The sequence below is a fragment of the Mirounga leonina genome, unplaced genomic scaffold, assembly GCF_011800145.1.
Source record: "Mirounga leonina isolate KUSES-001 unplaced genomic scaffold, KU_Mleo_1.0 Mir_176, whole genome shotgun sequence".
Classification (NCBI taxonomy): domain Eukaryota; kingdom Metazoa; phylum Chordata; class Mammalia; order Carnivora; family Phocidae; genus Mirounga; species Mirounga leonina.
The window spans coordinates 6,406,643-6,423,364 of NW_023270454.1; the positions used below are offsets into that span (position 1 = coordinate 6,406,643).

Sequence of the window (16,722 nt, forward strand, 5' to 3'; positions counted from 1 at the left end):
TTTTTTTTGCAAATTAGGGCATTCAAAGTGACTATGTATACTGAGGAGCCAAGAAAGCCATGCATATGTCCAAAGTAGGATGTATGCTTAGAAAAGACTTGGAAAGAAACTAAACTTTCACCCCTGGCTGATCTCTAGGCTCAGCACAAGCAAGAAGTAGAGGCTTGGTGTTGTAAATGGCCTGTCAAAGCCCTGAAAGAGTGCCCCAACACAGTTGGAGAGTGTTTTTCCCATTTCTTTCTTTTCTTGTCTTTTTCCTTTGGTTCCAGACATTCAAAGAAATTTCTGTCAAAACACCACCTGATCACAAGCTAAAGGGACAGAGGCTTCAGAAATCTCACATGAGAAAGAATATGGGACTTTACAGAAATAGTTTTTAAAGGCCACTAAAAAACTAAACAGCCATAGTCCACAACTAACAACAAAATAAGCCCTAAAATGGGTGAAAATCTGATTTTCAGACTTGCCATAGTATATTCAAAATGCTCAGTTTTCAACAAAAATTAGGAAGCATATAAAATAAAAAGTATAGCCCATTCATAGAAGAAATCAACAAAAACTGTGTCTGAGGAGGCACAGACATTGAACTTACTAGATGAAGACTTTAAATATACTGTTTAAAATATGCTCAAAGAGCTAAAGGAAACCAGAGATGAAAAGCTAAAGGGAACAGGGAGAATGATATCTCAATGAATAGGGAATATCAATAAAGAAACACAAATTATAAAAAGGAACCAAACAAAAATTCTGGAACTACAGAGTATAATAATTGAAATGAAAAAATAAATTAACAGATTTGAGCAGGTGGAAGAAACAATCAGCACACTTGAAAATAGATCAAATGAAATCCAGTCTGAGGAGCAGAAAGAAATAAGCCCAAATCTTCTGGTTTGTAGTCAGTACATAAGAAGCTTGGAAGTCACCACTCCATCTTATAAAGTAAAAAGTAAAGTAAAGTAAAAAGCTAAACAAACTGAAAAATCAACAATTCTTCTTAGATCCATAAGAGAAGTGAGGACACAGAGCAAATCACTGCCCCCCAAATTGGAGAAATTGACAGGCAAATACAGAGAAAAGATTTTCCATAGTAGAAACTGAGCTGAAACTTTCCCAGGAACCAGTGCTGGGGGTAGGAAAGCCTAAACATAACTGATGAATTGCTGCAGGTTCAGGATGGACCACCCTGAGAGTTAAAACTCCAGGGAAACCAAATCACTAGGAGGTCCTCACACTTGTGAGTTTTACCTCCTAGATTTCTACCGGGTTCTTACAGTGAGTATTGGAGAAAAATCCACTTGTGCTTAGTAGGAGAAGGGGAAAAAGAACCTTTTTGGAATATGCCTGACCATTCTGTCCTTCTTAACAAGGTCTACCTTCAGGAGAAACTGTTTAACCAGACCCATACCTGCCGGGCTTTTTGTTTTGTTTTTTTCTATCAGAGCCAAATTGACCTCAAGAAAGGGAAAGACCCAACCCCAGATGACTCTAGCCTTCCACAAAAAGGCTAGAGGGAAGGGAGCGGGGGAAAGGAACTACTCAAGCCCTTTCTAGATTCACACGTGGGAGAAGGAAAATACCCAATTTCACCCCACTTTAGCCATCCTGTCTCACCTAAGGGGAGTGGGGACTGAAAATCAGATGTGAATGCAGTCTAAAAGCATACGCTCACTAAAAGACTTGAGACCTAATCATAGGAGTAGAGAACATTTTCCCTTGCCTACGCCTTAGCAGTACCTTACTAAAGGCTTATTTACAGCAGATCCTTTTACCGAGTTCATCATGCTCAGTTATTAAAAAAAAAAAAATTACAAGACATACTGAAAGGCAAAAAACACAGTTTGAAGAGTAATGCAAGCATCAGAACCAGACTCAAATATGGCAAAGATGTTGGAATTTTCAGGCTGGGAATTTAAAACAACTATGATTAACATGCTAAAAGCTCTAATAGATAAAGTAGACAACATACAAGCAATGAAAGCAGAGAGATGGAAATTCTAATTAAAAAAAAAAAAAGAAATGCTAGAGACTAAAAACACTGTAAATGAAATGAAGAATGCCTTTGATGGCTTTATTAATAGACTGGACATAGCTGAGGGAAAAAAAATCTCTGAACTTGAGAATATCTTAGTAGAAACCTCCAAAACTGCAAAGCCAACAGATAAAAAACTGAAAAAAACAGAACACAATATCCAAGAACTGTGGTACAACTAAAAAGGTATAACACATACAGCTTAAAACAGAAGATTATAGGGGAGGGGAGTGGGGGAATGTGGTAGCCAGGTGATGGGCATTAAGGAGGGTACGTGTTGTGGTGAGCACTGGGTGTTATACACGACTAATGAATCATTGAACGCTACATCAAAAACTAATGATGTACTGTATGGTGGCGAACTTAATATAATTAAAAAAACCAGAAGATTATAACAGAATGAGAAGAAAGAGAAAAAGGAGTAGAAGAAATATCTGAAACAATAAGGACTGAGAGTTTCTCCAAATTAATGCTGAACAACAAACTGCTCATACAGGAAGCTCAAAGAACACACCAAGCATGATAAATACCAAAAAACTATACCTAGACTCATCATTTTCAAAAAAAAAAAACAGAAAATAAGAGATAAAGAGAAAATCCTGAAGGAAGCTGGAGGGGAAAACAAAAACAAAAACCACCTTACTTATAGAGGAACAAAGATACATCTAAACACAAGACTTCTGAGAAACCATGCAAGCATAAAAAGAGTGATCTGAAATATTTAAAAGGTTCAGAGAAAAAAACCCACCAACCTAGAATTCTGTATGTGACATTATCCTTCAAAAGTGAAAAGGAACTAAAGACTTTCTCAAACAAAAATTGAGAGAATTTTTTCCCAGTAGACCTACCCTGCAAAAAATGTCTCTTTTTAGAGAGAAGGAAAATGATATAAGTCAAAAACTCAGATCTACTAAAAGAAAGGAAGAGCACTGGAGAAGGAATAATTGAAGTAAAATAAAAAACTATTGTTCTTATGTTTAAGTGATCTAACAGATAACAGTTTGTTCAAAATAATAATTAGAGCCACAATGTATATATATGCTTATGTATAAATGAAATGAATGATAACAATGACATTAGGGAGGAAATGGAGGAATTAACATTATTTGGTTATTATGAGGTGTTCACACTACCTGGGAAATAGCAAACTGTTATTTGAGAGTAGGCTTGAGGGGCACCTTGGTGGCTCAGTCAGTAAAGTGTCTGCCTTTGGCTCAGATCATGATCACAGGGTCCTGGGATTGAGTCCCACATCAGGCTCCCTGTTTCTCCCTTTCCCACTCCCACTGCTTATGCTCTCTCTCTGTCAAATAAATAAATAAAATCTTTAAAAAAAAAAAAAAGAATGAAAGTAGGCTTGGATTAGTTGTAAATGTATATTGCAAACTCTAGGGTAATCAATGAATAAAGGGGGAAAAAGTACAAATGATATGCTAAAAAAGGAGAGAAAATGGAATTATATAAAATGCTTAATTAAAATGACATAAGGCAGAAAGAAGATTGGAAGACAAAAATAAGAACAAAGGCAACAAATGTAAAAAGCAACAGATATGGTAAATACTAATCCAACTATATCAGTAATGACTTTGAATATAAATGGTCTAAATGTGCCACTTGTCAGAGTGAATCAAAAAACAAGACCCAGGGGCACCTGGATGGCTCAGCTGGTTAAGCGTCCAACTCTTGATTTCAGCTGAGGTCATGATCTCAAGGTCATGAGATTGAACCCTGAGTCAGGCTTGGCACTCAGCACAGAGTCTGCTTGAGATTCTCTCCCTATGCTCCTTCCCCCACTCGAGCTCTCTCTCTCAAATAAATAAATAAATAAATAAATAAATAAATAAATAAATAAATAAAATCTTAAAAAAAAACAAGATGCAACTATGTGTTGTCTACAAAAAAACTTATTTTAAATAGAAAAACAGATATAGATTAAAAATAAAGGAATGGAGAAGGAGATAACATGCTAACTCTAAACCAAACAAAGGGGGAATAGCAATATTAATTTCAGACAGAGAAGATTCATAAAAAGGAAAGTTTTTAGGGATAAAGAGGGGCATGACATAGTATTAAAGGGAACAATTCCCCAAGAAGACGTAAATGTAGGTACCAAAGAATTAAAGGGAACAATTCCCCAAGAAGACGTAAATGTAGGTACCAAACAGAGCATCAAACAGCATCAGGCAAAAACATAATTGCAAGGAGAAATAGATGTATCTGTTATTATAGTTGGAGACTTTAATACACCTGTATCAGAAATGAACACATCCAGCTCGCAGAAAACCACTGAATACATAGTAAAAATCTACAATACCATTGATCAACTGGATATAATGCACATCTATAGATTACTTCATCCAACAACAAAATGCACATTCTTTTCAAGTTCCTGTGGGACATTCACCAAGATAGACCACATTTTAGACCATAAAACATACCTTAACAAATTTCAAAGAATAGAAATCATATAACTTCTCTTGGCCCACAGTGGAATTAAACTAGAATTTAATAGTAGAAAGATAGCTAGAAAATCTCAAAATACTCAGAAATTAAACAATACACTTTTCAAAAAGATTTTATTTATTTATTTATTTGTCAGATAGAGAGCAAGAACGCACAAGCAGGGGGAGCGGCAGGCAGAGGGAGAAGCAGGCTCCCCACTGAGCAAGGAGCCCGATGCAGGACTCAATCCCAGGACCCCAGGATCATGACCTGAGCCGAAGGCGGATAGATGCTTAACCAACTGAGCCACCCAGGCATCCCTAAACAACACACTTCGAAGTGACACAAGGGTCAAAGAGGAAATCTCAAGAGAAATTTTTAAATATTTGACTTAAATGAAAATGAAAACCCAAGTTCTTAAAATCTGTGGGATAAAGTGAAAGCAGTGCTTAGAGGGAAATTTATAGTATTGAATGTACATATTAGAAAAGAAGAAAGATTAAAAATAATCTAAGCTTCTACCCTAGGAAATTAGAATAAGAAGAGCAAATTAAACCCAAAGTACACAAAATAGAATAAATAATAAAAATATGAAATCAAAAACAGGAAATTAATGGAGAAAATCAATGAAACAAATAGCTGGTTCTTTGAAAAAATCAATAAAATCAATAAGGCGCTAGCCAGGATAATTAAGAAAAAAAAGAGAGGGCACAAATTACTAATATCAGAAATGAAAGAGAGAACATTAATACAGATCCCATGGATGTTAAAAGGACAATAAAGGAATACTATGAACAACTCTCTGCCCACATTTGATAACCTAGATGAAATAGATAAATTTCTTGAAAGATGCAATCTGCCAAAACTCACACAAGAAGAGATAAAGCTATATCTATTAAAGAAATTGAATCTAAAATTAACAGCCTTCCAAAAGAGAAAATACCAGACCAAGATGGGTTCACTGGTAAACTACATGAAACATTTAAATCATATCAATTTTCTAGAATCTATTTTAGAAGATAAAAGCAGGGAGAATTCTTCCTAACTCATTCTATGAGCCCAGCATACCCTAAAACCAAATACCAAACACTGAAAGCAGACAAAAACATCATTAAAAAATTGCAAATCAGTATCTCTTATAAACATAGATACAAGAATCCTCAAGATAAAATTGGCAAATCATATCCAACAATGCATAAAAAGGGTTATATACCACAAACAAGTGGGATTTATCCCAGGTATGCAAAGCTATTCACATTAGAAAATCAATGAATGAGGCTGGGTCTCCTTTAAGGGGCCACGAAGGAAGGGTTCAGCTTTGGCAACCAAGGTGTGATTTGGTTTGAGATTCTGTCTGGGCTCGGGGTCATGACCTTGTGCTCGTTCATCCTCGACATAGCCACTACACAAATCCACAGGCTCACTAACAGGGGCAAGGAAAATGTTGCCTATTATTCCTATCAGTAGAGTATGATGGAAAGAGATAGGCACATCTCTGGAGTTAATCATTACTATGTGTCAAAGGGTTTGGAAAATACTGATTAAAGAAGAATTTTCCTTTTTTGTAATTTATTTTTTTAATTTAAATTCAATTAATCAACATATAATGTATTATTGGCTTCAGAGGTAGAGGTCAGGGATTCATCAGTCTTATATAACACCCAGTGCTCGTTACAGCACATGTGCTCCTTAATGTCTATCACTCAGTTACCCCATCCTTCCACCTCCCTCCCCTCCAGCAACCTTCAGTTTGTTTCCTATGATTAAGAGTCTCTTATGCTTTGTCTCCCTCTCTGGTTTCATCTTCTTTTATTTTTTCCTCTCTTCCCCTATGATTCTCTGTTTTGTTTTTAAATCCCACATATCAGTGAGATCATATGATAATTATTTTTCTCTGATTGACTTATTTTGCTTAGCATAATACCTTCTAGTTCCATCCACATCATTGCAAATGGCAAGATTTCATTTTTGATGGCTGTGTAATATTCCATTGTATGTATATGTATGTGTGTGTATATATATACACACACACACACCACATCTTCTTTACCCATTTATCAGTCAATGGACATCTGGGCTCTTTCCATAGTTTGGCTATTGTGGACCTTGTTGCTATAAACATTGGGGTACACGTGCCCCTTCAGATCACTACATTTGTATCTTTGGGGTAAATACCCAGTAGTGCAATTGCTGGGTTGTAGGGTAGCTCTATTTTCAACTTTTTGAGGAAACTCCCTACTGTTTTCCAGAGTGGCTGCACCAGAGAAGCATTTTCCTGATTAATGAAAAATAACTAGATTATGCTTATCTACCCTTTCTAGAAGGTTATGCAGGGTATTAATGTGGTACATAATAAAAACAATGAAAAAGTAAAAAAAAAGAAAGGAAAATCAATTAATGTAATCCATCAGATCAATAGGCTAAATAAGAAAAATAACATGATCATATCAACAGATGTAGAAAAAGCATTTGACAAAATCTAACATCCATTCATGATAAAAACTTGGTAAACTAAGGAAAGAGGGGAATGTCCTCAACTTCATAAAGAATATCTACAAACACCCTACAACTAATATCATACTTAATGGTGAGAAATTTGCAGCTTTCCCTCTAAGATCAGGTAAAGAATGTCCCCTCTCACCACTTCTTTTCAACACTGTACTGAAAGTTCTAGCTAATGAAATAAAGCAAGAAAAGGAAATAAAAGGTATATAAATTGGGAAGGAAAAAATAAAATTGTCCTTGTTCACAGATGATATAATAATCTATGCAGAAAAGTCAAAAAACCAACAAAAAAATCCTGGAACTAAAAAGCAGTTATAGCAAGATTGCAAGGTTTGTATATAAAAGTCCATCACTTTCCAATACCAGAAATGAACAAGCAGAATTTGAAATTAAAAAACACAATATCATTTCTTAGCACCTCAAAATAATGAAGTACTTAGGTATAAATCTAACAAAATGAGAAAAACCACAAAAATCTGATGAAAGAAATTAAAGAAGAGCTAAATAGATATTCCATGGTGATGGATGGGAACACTCAATATTGTCAAGAAGACAGTGCTGCCCAACTTGATCTATAGATTCAATGCAATCCCAATCAAAATCCCAGCAAGTTATTTTGTGGATATCGACAAACTGATTTTTAATGTTTATATGGAGATGCAAAAACCCCAGAATAAGCAAAACAATATTGAACATAAGAAAAAAACTGGGGGGTGCCTCGGTGGCTCAGTAAGTTGAGTGTGTGACTCTTGGCTTTGGCTCAGGTCATGATCTCATGGGTCGTTAGATCGAGCCCCACGTCAAGCTCTGCACTCTGTGTGGAGTCTGCTTGAGATTTTCTCCCTCTCCCTGCTTGCTCTCTCTCTCTCTCTCTAAAATAAGTAAATAAATCTTTTAAAAAATGAAAAGAACAAAACTGGAAGACTGTTACTACCAGACTTCAAGATTTACTAAAAGTCAAAAATAATCAAGGCAGTGTGGTATCAGTGAAAGAAGAGATAACAGATCAGTGGAACAGAATAGAAAGCCTACAAATAGACACATGTAAATAAAGGCAATACAATGGAGAAAAGATCGTCTTTCCAACAAATGGTGCCAGAACAACTGTATATTCATGTGGAAAAAATTAACTCTAGACACAGACTTTACATCCTCCAAAAAAATGAACTCAAAATGGATCACAGACCTAAATGTAAAACACAAAATTATAAAACTAGAAGATGACATAGGAAAAAATATAAATGACCTTGCATTTGGCAATGACTTTTTAGCTATGATAGCAAAGGCGCGATCCACGAAAGAAATAATTGATAAGCTGGACTTCATTAAAAATAAAAAAATTCTGTTCTTTGAAATACATAGTCAAGAAAAATGAAAAGACAACCCCCAGACTGGGGAAAGATATTTCAAAAGATATATCTAATAAAGGACTGCTCAGCAAAATATAAAAAAAGAACTTTTCTTTTTTTATTTTTTTTAAAGATTTTATTTATTTATTTGACAGAGAGAGAGAGACAGAGAGAGAGGGAACACAAGCAGGGGGAGTGGGAAAAGGAGAAGCAGGCTTCCCGCTGAGCAGGGAGCCCGATGCGGGGCTTGATCCCAGAACCGTGGGATCATGACCTGAGCCGAAGGCAGCCACTTAACGACTGAGCCACCCAGGCATCCCAAAAAACAACTTTTAAAACCCAACTAAGAAAATAAACAATCTGATTTTTAAAAAATTAGCCAGAGACCTTAACAGACACCTCACCAAAAAAGGTAACAGGATGGCAAATAAACATATGAAAAGATGCTCTATATCATATGTCATCAGGGAAATGCAAATTAAAACAATGAGATACCACCACATACCCATTAGAATGGCCAAAATCCAAAACACTGACAAATGCTGTCAATGAAGTGGAGCAAAAAGAACTCTCATTTTTTGCTGGTGGGAATGCAAAATGGTACAGCCACTTTACACTGGAAGTTTGGCCGTTTCTTACAAAACTAAATACTTATACATATGATCTAGCAATTGCACTACTTGGCATTTAATCAAAGGAGTTGAAAACTTATGTCCACAAAAATCCACACAGATGTTTATAGCAACTTTATTCATAACTGCCAAGACTTGGAAGCAACTAAAAGGTTCTTTGGTAGGTGAATGGATAAACTGTGGTACATCCAGAAGTGAAATATTATTCAGTGACTTAAAAAAACCAGTTATGAAGCCAAAAAATGATATGGAAGAACCTTAAATGCATATTACTAAGTGAAAAAAGTCAATCTGAAAGGTTACATACTGATTAATTCCAATTATATGACATTTCAGGAAAGGCAAAACTGTAAGACAGTAAAAAAAAAAAAAAAAATCAGTGGTTGCCAGGGGTTCGGATGAGCAGGCTGAAGAAAGGAGCACAGAGGATTTTTAGGACAGTAAAAATACTCTATGGTAACATAATGATGGATACATTCATTTTACATTTGCAAAAACCCACAGAATGTACACAAGGAGTCATTCCTAATGTAAACAATGGGCTTTGGTGCTAATGATGCATCAGGATAGGTTCATCAATCATAGCAAATGTACTACTCCCATGGGGAATGCTGATAATGGGGGAGGCTATGCATGTGTGAGGACATGGGTTATATGGAAAATCTCTGTCCTTGCTAGATATTGCTATGAACTTAAAACTGCTCTGAGAATTAAAGTCTATTTAAAAAAAAAAGAATAAAAAAAAGGAACAGAGCATAAGATACCTATAGGACGTCATCAAGCATACCATCTTATGCATAATGGGAATCCTAGAGAAAATTTGCAGAAATAATGGCCAAAAACTTTCCAAATTTGATAAATTTGGAAATAAATCTTATAAATTAAACATCCCATGTTCATGGATTGGAAGACAATATTGTTAATGCTAATTATACCCAAGACAATCTACCTCTTCAGTGCAATTGTATCAAAATCCTAGAAGAAAACCTAGTAGAAAATTGTTGTGACTTGAATTGGGTAAGATATGACATTAAAAGCACAATACATAAAAGAAGAGATTGATAACCTGGACTTTATCAAAATTGAAAACTTCTATTCTTCAAAAGATACTGTTAAGAGAAACAAAAGACAAGTCTGTATACTGGGGGAAAAAATCTTTGAAAATTATATGCCTAAGAAAAGATGTGTATTGTGAATATATAAAGAACTCTCATAACTCAAAAATAAGAAAGCAACTCAATTTAAAACATGGGTAAATTATTTGAGCAGTCATCTCATCAAATAAGATATATGGATAATAAGCATATGAAAAGCTGCTCAATAGCTTTTCACAATGAAAGAACACTACACCCTTATGAGAATAACTAAAGTTAAATTAAAATTAGTACAATACCAGTTTTTAACAAGGTTATTGAGGAAATAACTTTCAAACACTGCTGGGGGAAATATAAAGCAACTCTTGAAAATATTTAAGCAGTTTCTCAAGATGTTAAACATACTCCTACCATATGATCCATTCATTTACCTCCTAGGTATTTACCAGAGAGAAGATGAAATACATGTTTATACAAGAGTTTATACATAAATATTCATAGTGGCCATATTTGTAACAGCCCCAAACTGGAAACAACCTAAATGTGCCATCAGTGCCTGAATGGAGAAACAAATTAGGTATATCCATTCAAAGTAATTCTATTTAGCAATAAAAAGCAACAAACTGGGGCACCTGGGTGGCTCAGTCGGTTAAGCGTCTGCCTTCGGCTCAGGTCATGATCCCAGGGTTCTGCGATCAAGCCCCGCACTGGGCTCCCTCTGCCTGCCTGTCTGCCTACTTGTGATCTCTCCCTCTCTCTGTCAAATAAATAAATAAAATCTTAAAAAAAAAAAAAGCAACAAACCATTAATATACAAACTACATAGATGAATCCCAATATAATTATATTGAGTGAAAGAAGCCTGGCAAAAAAGTATGTAATGTATGATTTCATTTATATAAAACTCTGGACAATGCAAATTATAGTGACAGAAAGCAGATCACTGATCACTTGGGAGTGAAAGGAGGAGAGGGACAGGAGGGACAGAATAAAAGGGGCATTAGGGAAATGTTGAGGATGAGGGATATGTCCACTTATCTTGACTGTGGTGATGGTTTCACAGTGTATACGTAAGTCCAAAGTTATCAAATTGTGTACTTACAAACATGTGATTTGTTGTATTTCAATTATTGTGCAAAAAAAAATTGTTTCAAGAAAAAAAATTCACAGCCAACAAGCCAACATTTTAGAACATGCATTATCTTAGGGGATACTATTCTCAGGAAGAAAACTTCAGCAAGCCAGAGGTAATTGCATAAATTGTGGCAATAGAATCCATAATGAGCAGTGAATCTGTAACTTTAGAATTGAGCTAAAACAAATGTGGGAATTATGCTAACATATTTTTGTAGAGTATACTACTGTTTCCAGTTTTTTTTAGCCTCCTAGAATCCATTCCCTTTGCAATGTGACTTAGCAGTTGGCTCTCTGACTTGCTTTGGCCAATGGAATGTGCACAGAATGATAGTTCAGAGCTGCAGCTGCTCATTATCCTTGAATTTCTTTCATCATTATGAGGGGAACATGACCTGGCCAACCCATGGTCCAAGGAAGATGACAGACAAGGGAACAGAGCTGGATCAACTTTCACCTTGAAACCAAATCCACCTGAGCTGAGTCTATATTAATTATCCTTCAGGTGCATGAGAGAAAATAAATGTTTCTTCTGCAAGCCAGTGAGTTTGGGGTGGCTCATTATTCAGCATGGCTGTGGTAATAGCTATTGGATACATACATATACTGTGATGTATAAACTAATAATATTGAAGTGAGTAATTAACAAACGGTGGTAGTGTAGAGAAAAGGGAGAAAAGAGATAGGGCAGTATGCTACTTTATTTCTACTCATCAAAATTTATTAGATTAAGTTGATAAATCAAGTGATAGATGTACAACTATATCTAAAACTACAAAGATAAATATTAAGAGAATACGATTAAAAAATGGGTAGTAGAGGGAAAGGTGGAAGAAGAGAATTATACTAATTTCATCATTGTTCCTTTCTGGACATTAAAAGAAACGGAAGAAATGGAGGACTAAAGAAATTACATAAATATATAGTTGTAAAAGGAACTAATTGAACAAAAATAAAATTTCTAAGTTATAGGATGAGATATACTATAAAACAAAGAGGCTTATGGTGAAAGATATTTTGAGATACGAAACAGAAAGCATGATATAAAATAACAATATTAAATCCAAATACATTTATATTATTAATGGATATAAATGTGTTAAACTACTGTATTAAAAAAAATTCTGATTAGATCCTAATGCAAAAACTTTTTCTGCTGTTATCACATGACACACCTAATAGAATGTGATTCAGAAAGGTGGAAAGTTAAAAGGGTAGATAGGTAAAGGTACACTACGACGTTGCAACTAACAAAAACCACCACCACAACAAAAACCAGGATCATGATGTTAGTATCAGAAAAATTTGAACTGAGGACAAAATTATGACCACTTCATTATGATAAAGAGATAATTATGAATATCTGTGAATCAATTACTAAAGCATCAAATATAAAAAAAGAGATAGAAAAAATATAATCATATTAGGAGGGGGAAATGACCTCTTGAAATCCATGACACATAAAGAGGGGGAAAATATAAAAGCTTAAATGACATTATTATTATTATTTTTTTAAGTAGGCTCCATGTCCAACGCAGGGCTTGAACTCAATCCCAAGATTAAGAGTCATAGCTTACTTTACATACATCGGTGAGAAAAAGGAAGATTTTCTCCTTGCCCAGCAACAACCCAGCCAATGAGAAAACACCACAATCTTGAACTCTTGCTCTCCTCCAATGAATTTTTGTTCAAAGCAACCCCTCCAAACTTTCTCCTTTCCTCTATGAAAGGATGCTCTCCTCCTTTCTTTGGACTTACCTAGGAATAGCCAAGGTTTGCTTGTCCTGGGTTTCTCTGCTATTCTGAACTAAGGTCGATTTTGTTGGCTAAACTGCTTACCTTCTTCTTTGGATGGTTGACATTTCTTGGTGTTAGAAGTGGGATCAAAGGAGACAAACCCTCGAGCTACTACCAACACCCAGAACTATGCGCAGTACCCACTTGAGCACTTTGTGCTCTTCACAAGGTGCATTGTCTTCTTCCATTTTGATTTGGGTAAGTCTCTCTCAATTCAAGCTCTCTCCTTTTGGTCAAGCTTTTGGACTTTACTTGGGATCTGTTTTTATGAAAATATCACCCTTTCTGGTGAGTATTCTTTTGTTTTCTAAATTTCTGATTGTTTTGTTTTGTGTTCTAAGCTCTCCAACTTTGCTGTGCATACTTGTTCTCTATTTCTGTTTAATCCCTTCTGTTTCTGTTTCTGTTTGTTGAAGCTTCTTGGTAAGTCACCCATCCTGTTCAAAAGGTGGGAATACACATGATTCCCAGTGTTTTAAAACAGCTGTTGGAAAACAGGGCCCCTCATGGTATGTTTTAGAGAATCCAAAGGCAAGATAGGTTCCATCTGATCCTTGGACCAGGTTCTTGTGCCTTTCTGAAAACTGGGTAAATTTTTGGATACTTTGGAATTGTAATGGCCATTCTGGGGAAACTTTGTTTTAGATAAATCCACCTTAAGGGGATCCCTTAAAAGAGAAGTTTCCAAACATTTCAGTGACAATGGAATGCATTCTTAGATTGGAATGCAGAAGATCCTGAAAGACAAAATGACTCCCAAAATAGCTCTAAAAGGATCCTTGTAGCATACAAATACTTTAGTAAAAAACTTTGGCCATCTGAGGAGGTAAACTTAACTTAGGCCATTTGCCAGAAACATAATTTGGATCCAACTATTCTTTTGAGTTTTGTACCTGACATATAGCTAAAATTTTTAAAACAAGAGTGGTAAGATCTCTGTGTCTATCTATATATTATGTGGGTCTATGCTCTTATTCCCATTTCCCAACCTATTGCAAAAGGGGCAAATCTTTCTGACCGTTGAATCTATCACCAGAAACTCCAACCTATTCATAATGTCAGAGACCTCTTGGTCTTACCTGTCACCAATATCTCCTTAGTCTCAAATGCCACTACTGATTAAACCCATAAGCCTTTGAATGTTACCTAGGGTGCTAGGCTATTATGGCCAGGTGTTCCTATACTTTCCCCAGTCATAACCAGGCTAGCTCAACTAGACACCTCCATCTTTGCCAATCATACAACCTTGGTTTCCTTCCAACCCACATCTTTTCCTTACTTAAATATGATCTGTCCCCTGTACTCAAGAGAAATATAAATGGGCTAACTCCTCTTTGCAAGGCTTTTAGAAAAGACAGCTTTAGGATGGGATGGCACCTCACAGAATGTTGTCCTAATTTCTCTGACCCCTGGCTTGAAAATTTCAATCAGAAAATTCCAGCTAATGAATCTATCAATAACCAGACCTTAGCTGAAGTCCTCTGTGCTCCACCTGGTTTCATTTTTGTCTGCAGTGGATGGCATTTTCATGGGCATATGAATGTTTAGATAGCTGGTGAATTGGAGACCAAGGCTTATTGGGACATTTAACCACCCCTGTTGACATGCATAGCAAATCAGAAGCCTCTCATTGGTCCACCCATTGAGCCTCCATGGCTGACTTAAATGCGAACTTCCAAGAGGCATACATGACTCTGTAGGGAAAGCTTTTCCTCTTCGGGTTAGAGTAAATACCAGTGAGCATACGATCAGAAATCTCTCCCTAACATTAGGAGAGCTAGCCAATTCCACACCAAAGCAGTAGCAGCCCAACACTGATCACTTGACTCATCGGCTAAAATAGTTTTGGACAATTGCATAGCCCTTGACTACTTGCTGAGCAAGGAGGCATTTGTGCAGTAGCCAATACCACCTGCTGCACCTGGATAAATGCCTCTGGAGAGGTAGAGACTCATTTACACAAGATCAGGGAACAAGTACACTGCTTACAACAAATTTCACCTGATCTCCCTGGTCCTTTGATTTGTTCAGTTGGCTACCTTCAGATTTGGGTCATGGTTTAGAACCATCATACAAGTTGGATTTGTCATGTTACTTTTAATTCTGTTTTGCATAATTATTTTTAAACTTGTTGCTTGTCAAATCTCTACAGAAGTGATGCACCAGATAGAATGATGTTAGCTCAACACTTTGAGATGATTTCCAAAGCTTACAATCTAGACAAGATATGACCTTAAGAGTGGAAAATACCTGAGAGCTCCTTCTTCTACTTTATTTGTTGCGCAAATGTGATTTCTATGGTTTCCATCACCTCAAGGTCTCCCTGCAACCTGGGACAGGAATACCAGGAAAGGTCCTTTCTGTCACTGAGTGACACAGACAAAAATGTTTAATTAATAAATAAATAACCAACCAAATGCTTGAGCAGCAATGCTTTCAAGGACAGATCTTGATCAAACAAGGGGAATGTGAAAATGAATAAAGGAAATCTAATTCAAAATGGAGAAGGGAATCAATGAAGGGAGGGTTCTCACTCAGGTACCACTCTTGACAGCTTACCTTACATACTTTAGCAGGAAGCTTACTTTACATACCCCAGCAAGAAGAAGGAAGATTTTCCTCTCACTTGGCAACAGCTCAGCCAATGAGAAGCTGCCGCAACCTCAAATTCTTGCTCTCCTTAATGAACTCTTATCAAAATAACCCCTCCCAACCTCTTTCTTAAAAATCCCTTTCTTCTTTCTTCTTCAGACTTGACCATGGTTCACCATAGTTTGCAACTCCTCGGCTATTCCTGAATAAACTCAATTTTGCTGGCTATACTGCTTACCTTCTTCTTTTAATGATCGACAATAGTCCTGAATGGGAAGGCTATTTTGTAAATATATCAGTTATCCTCCCAATTAATCTATTAACTGAATACATTTCTGACCAAAATCTTAAAAAAATTTGCAATGCGATTTGACAAATTAATCCTTAAAAAACATTTTTAGTATGGAACTTTTCAAATGTATTCAAAACTAGAATAATAGCTTAACATAACCATCACCTAGCTTCAATAATTACCAACACATGGTCAATCTTGGACAGTCAACTTTTAAAATTCATCTAAAGAGTGATTGAATAGTCATGAAAAGTTTTAAAAAGGCAAAGGAGGACAAACTTTCTCTTGCTTTTAGCTAATAGAGCTATTGTAGACAGGCCTTAAATGGACTCATGCTTTTGAGGAAATTTAGAACGTGATAAAGGTACAATTTCAAATCACTGTGGAGAGGATGACATAAAAATTAATAAATATTGTTGGGTCAGTTGACTACCCAATTGGGAAAAATTGAAATTAATTAATTTACAACACATCAAAAATAAATTTCAGATGGATCAAGGACCTAAATATAAAAATTAAGCCTATAAGAGGATTAGAAAAATTTATAAGGAATAGATTTAAAATCTTGGTGTGAGGGTGTTCCCAAATCATATGAAAATAATAGGTTTGATTGCATGAAAATTTTGAACTTTTTCAGAGTGAAACAAAGTTAAAAGACAAGTGACAGACTGAGAGAAATATGTACCACACAGACCAAGGAATGGACAAAGATGTGGTTGTATGAAACAGGTGTAGCGTTTAGGAATATAAAGTAGTTTACTGTCACCCACGTATAGGGAACACGGCTTCCGATGTCAAGTCCCATTAATAGGTTAGACGATGGAATTCGGGTGGTTATTTTCTTCCGTATGTTTTC

The 16,722-nt window shown here is 35.9% G+C and overlaps 1 pseudogene; it reads left to right on the forward strand.

The window, feature by feature from the left end:
- Positions 1-6,016, forward strand: part of LOC118022492 — a 7,474-nt pseudogene extending 1,458 nt beyond the window's left edge.
- The last annotated feature ends 10,706 nt before the right edge of the window (positions 6,017-16,722 follow it).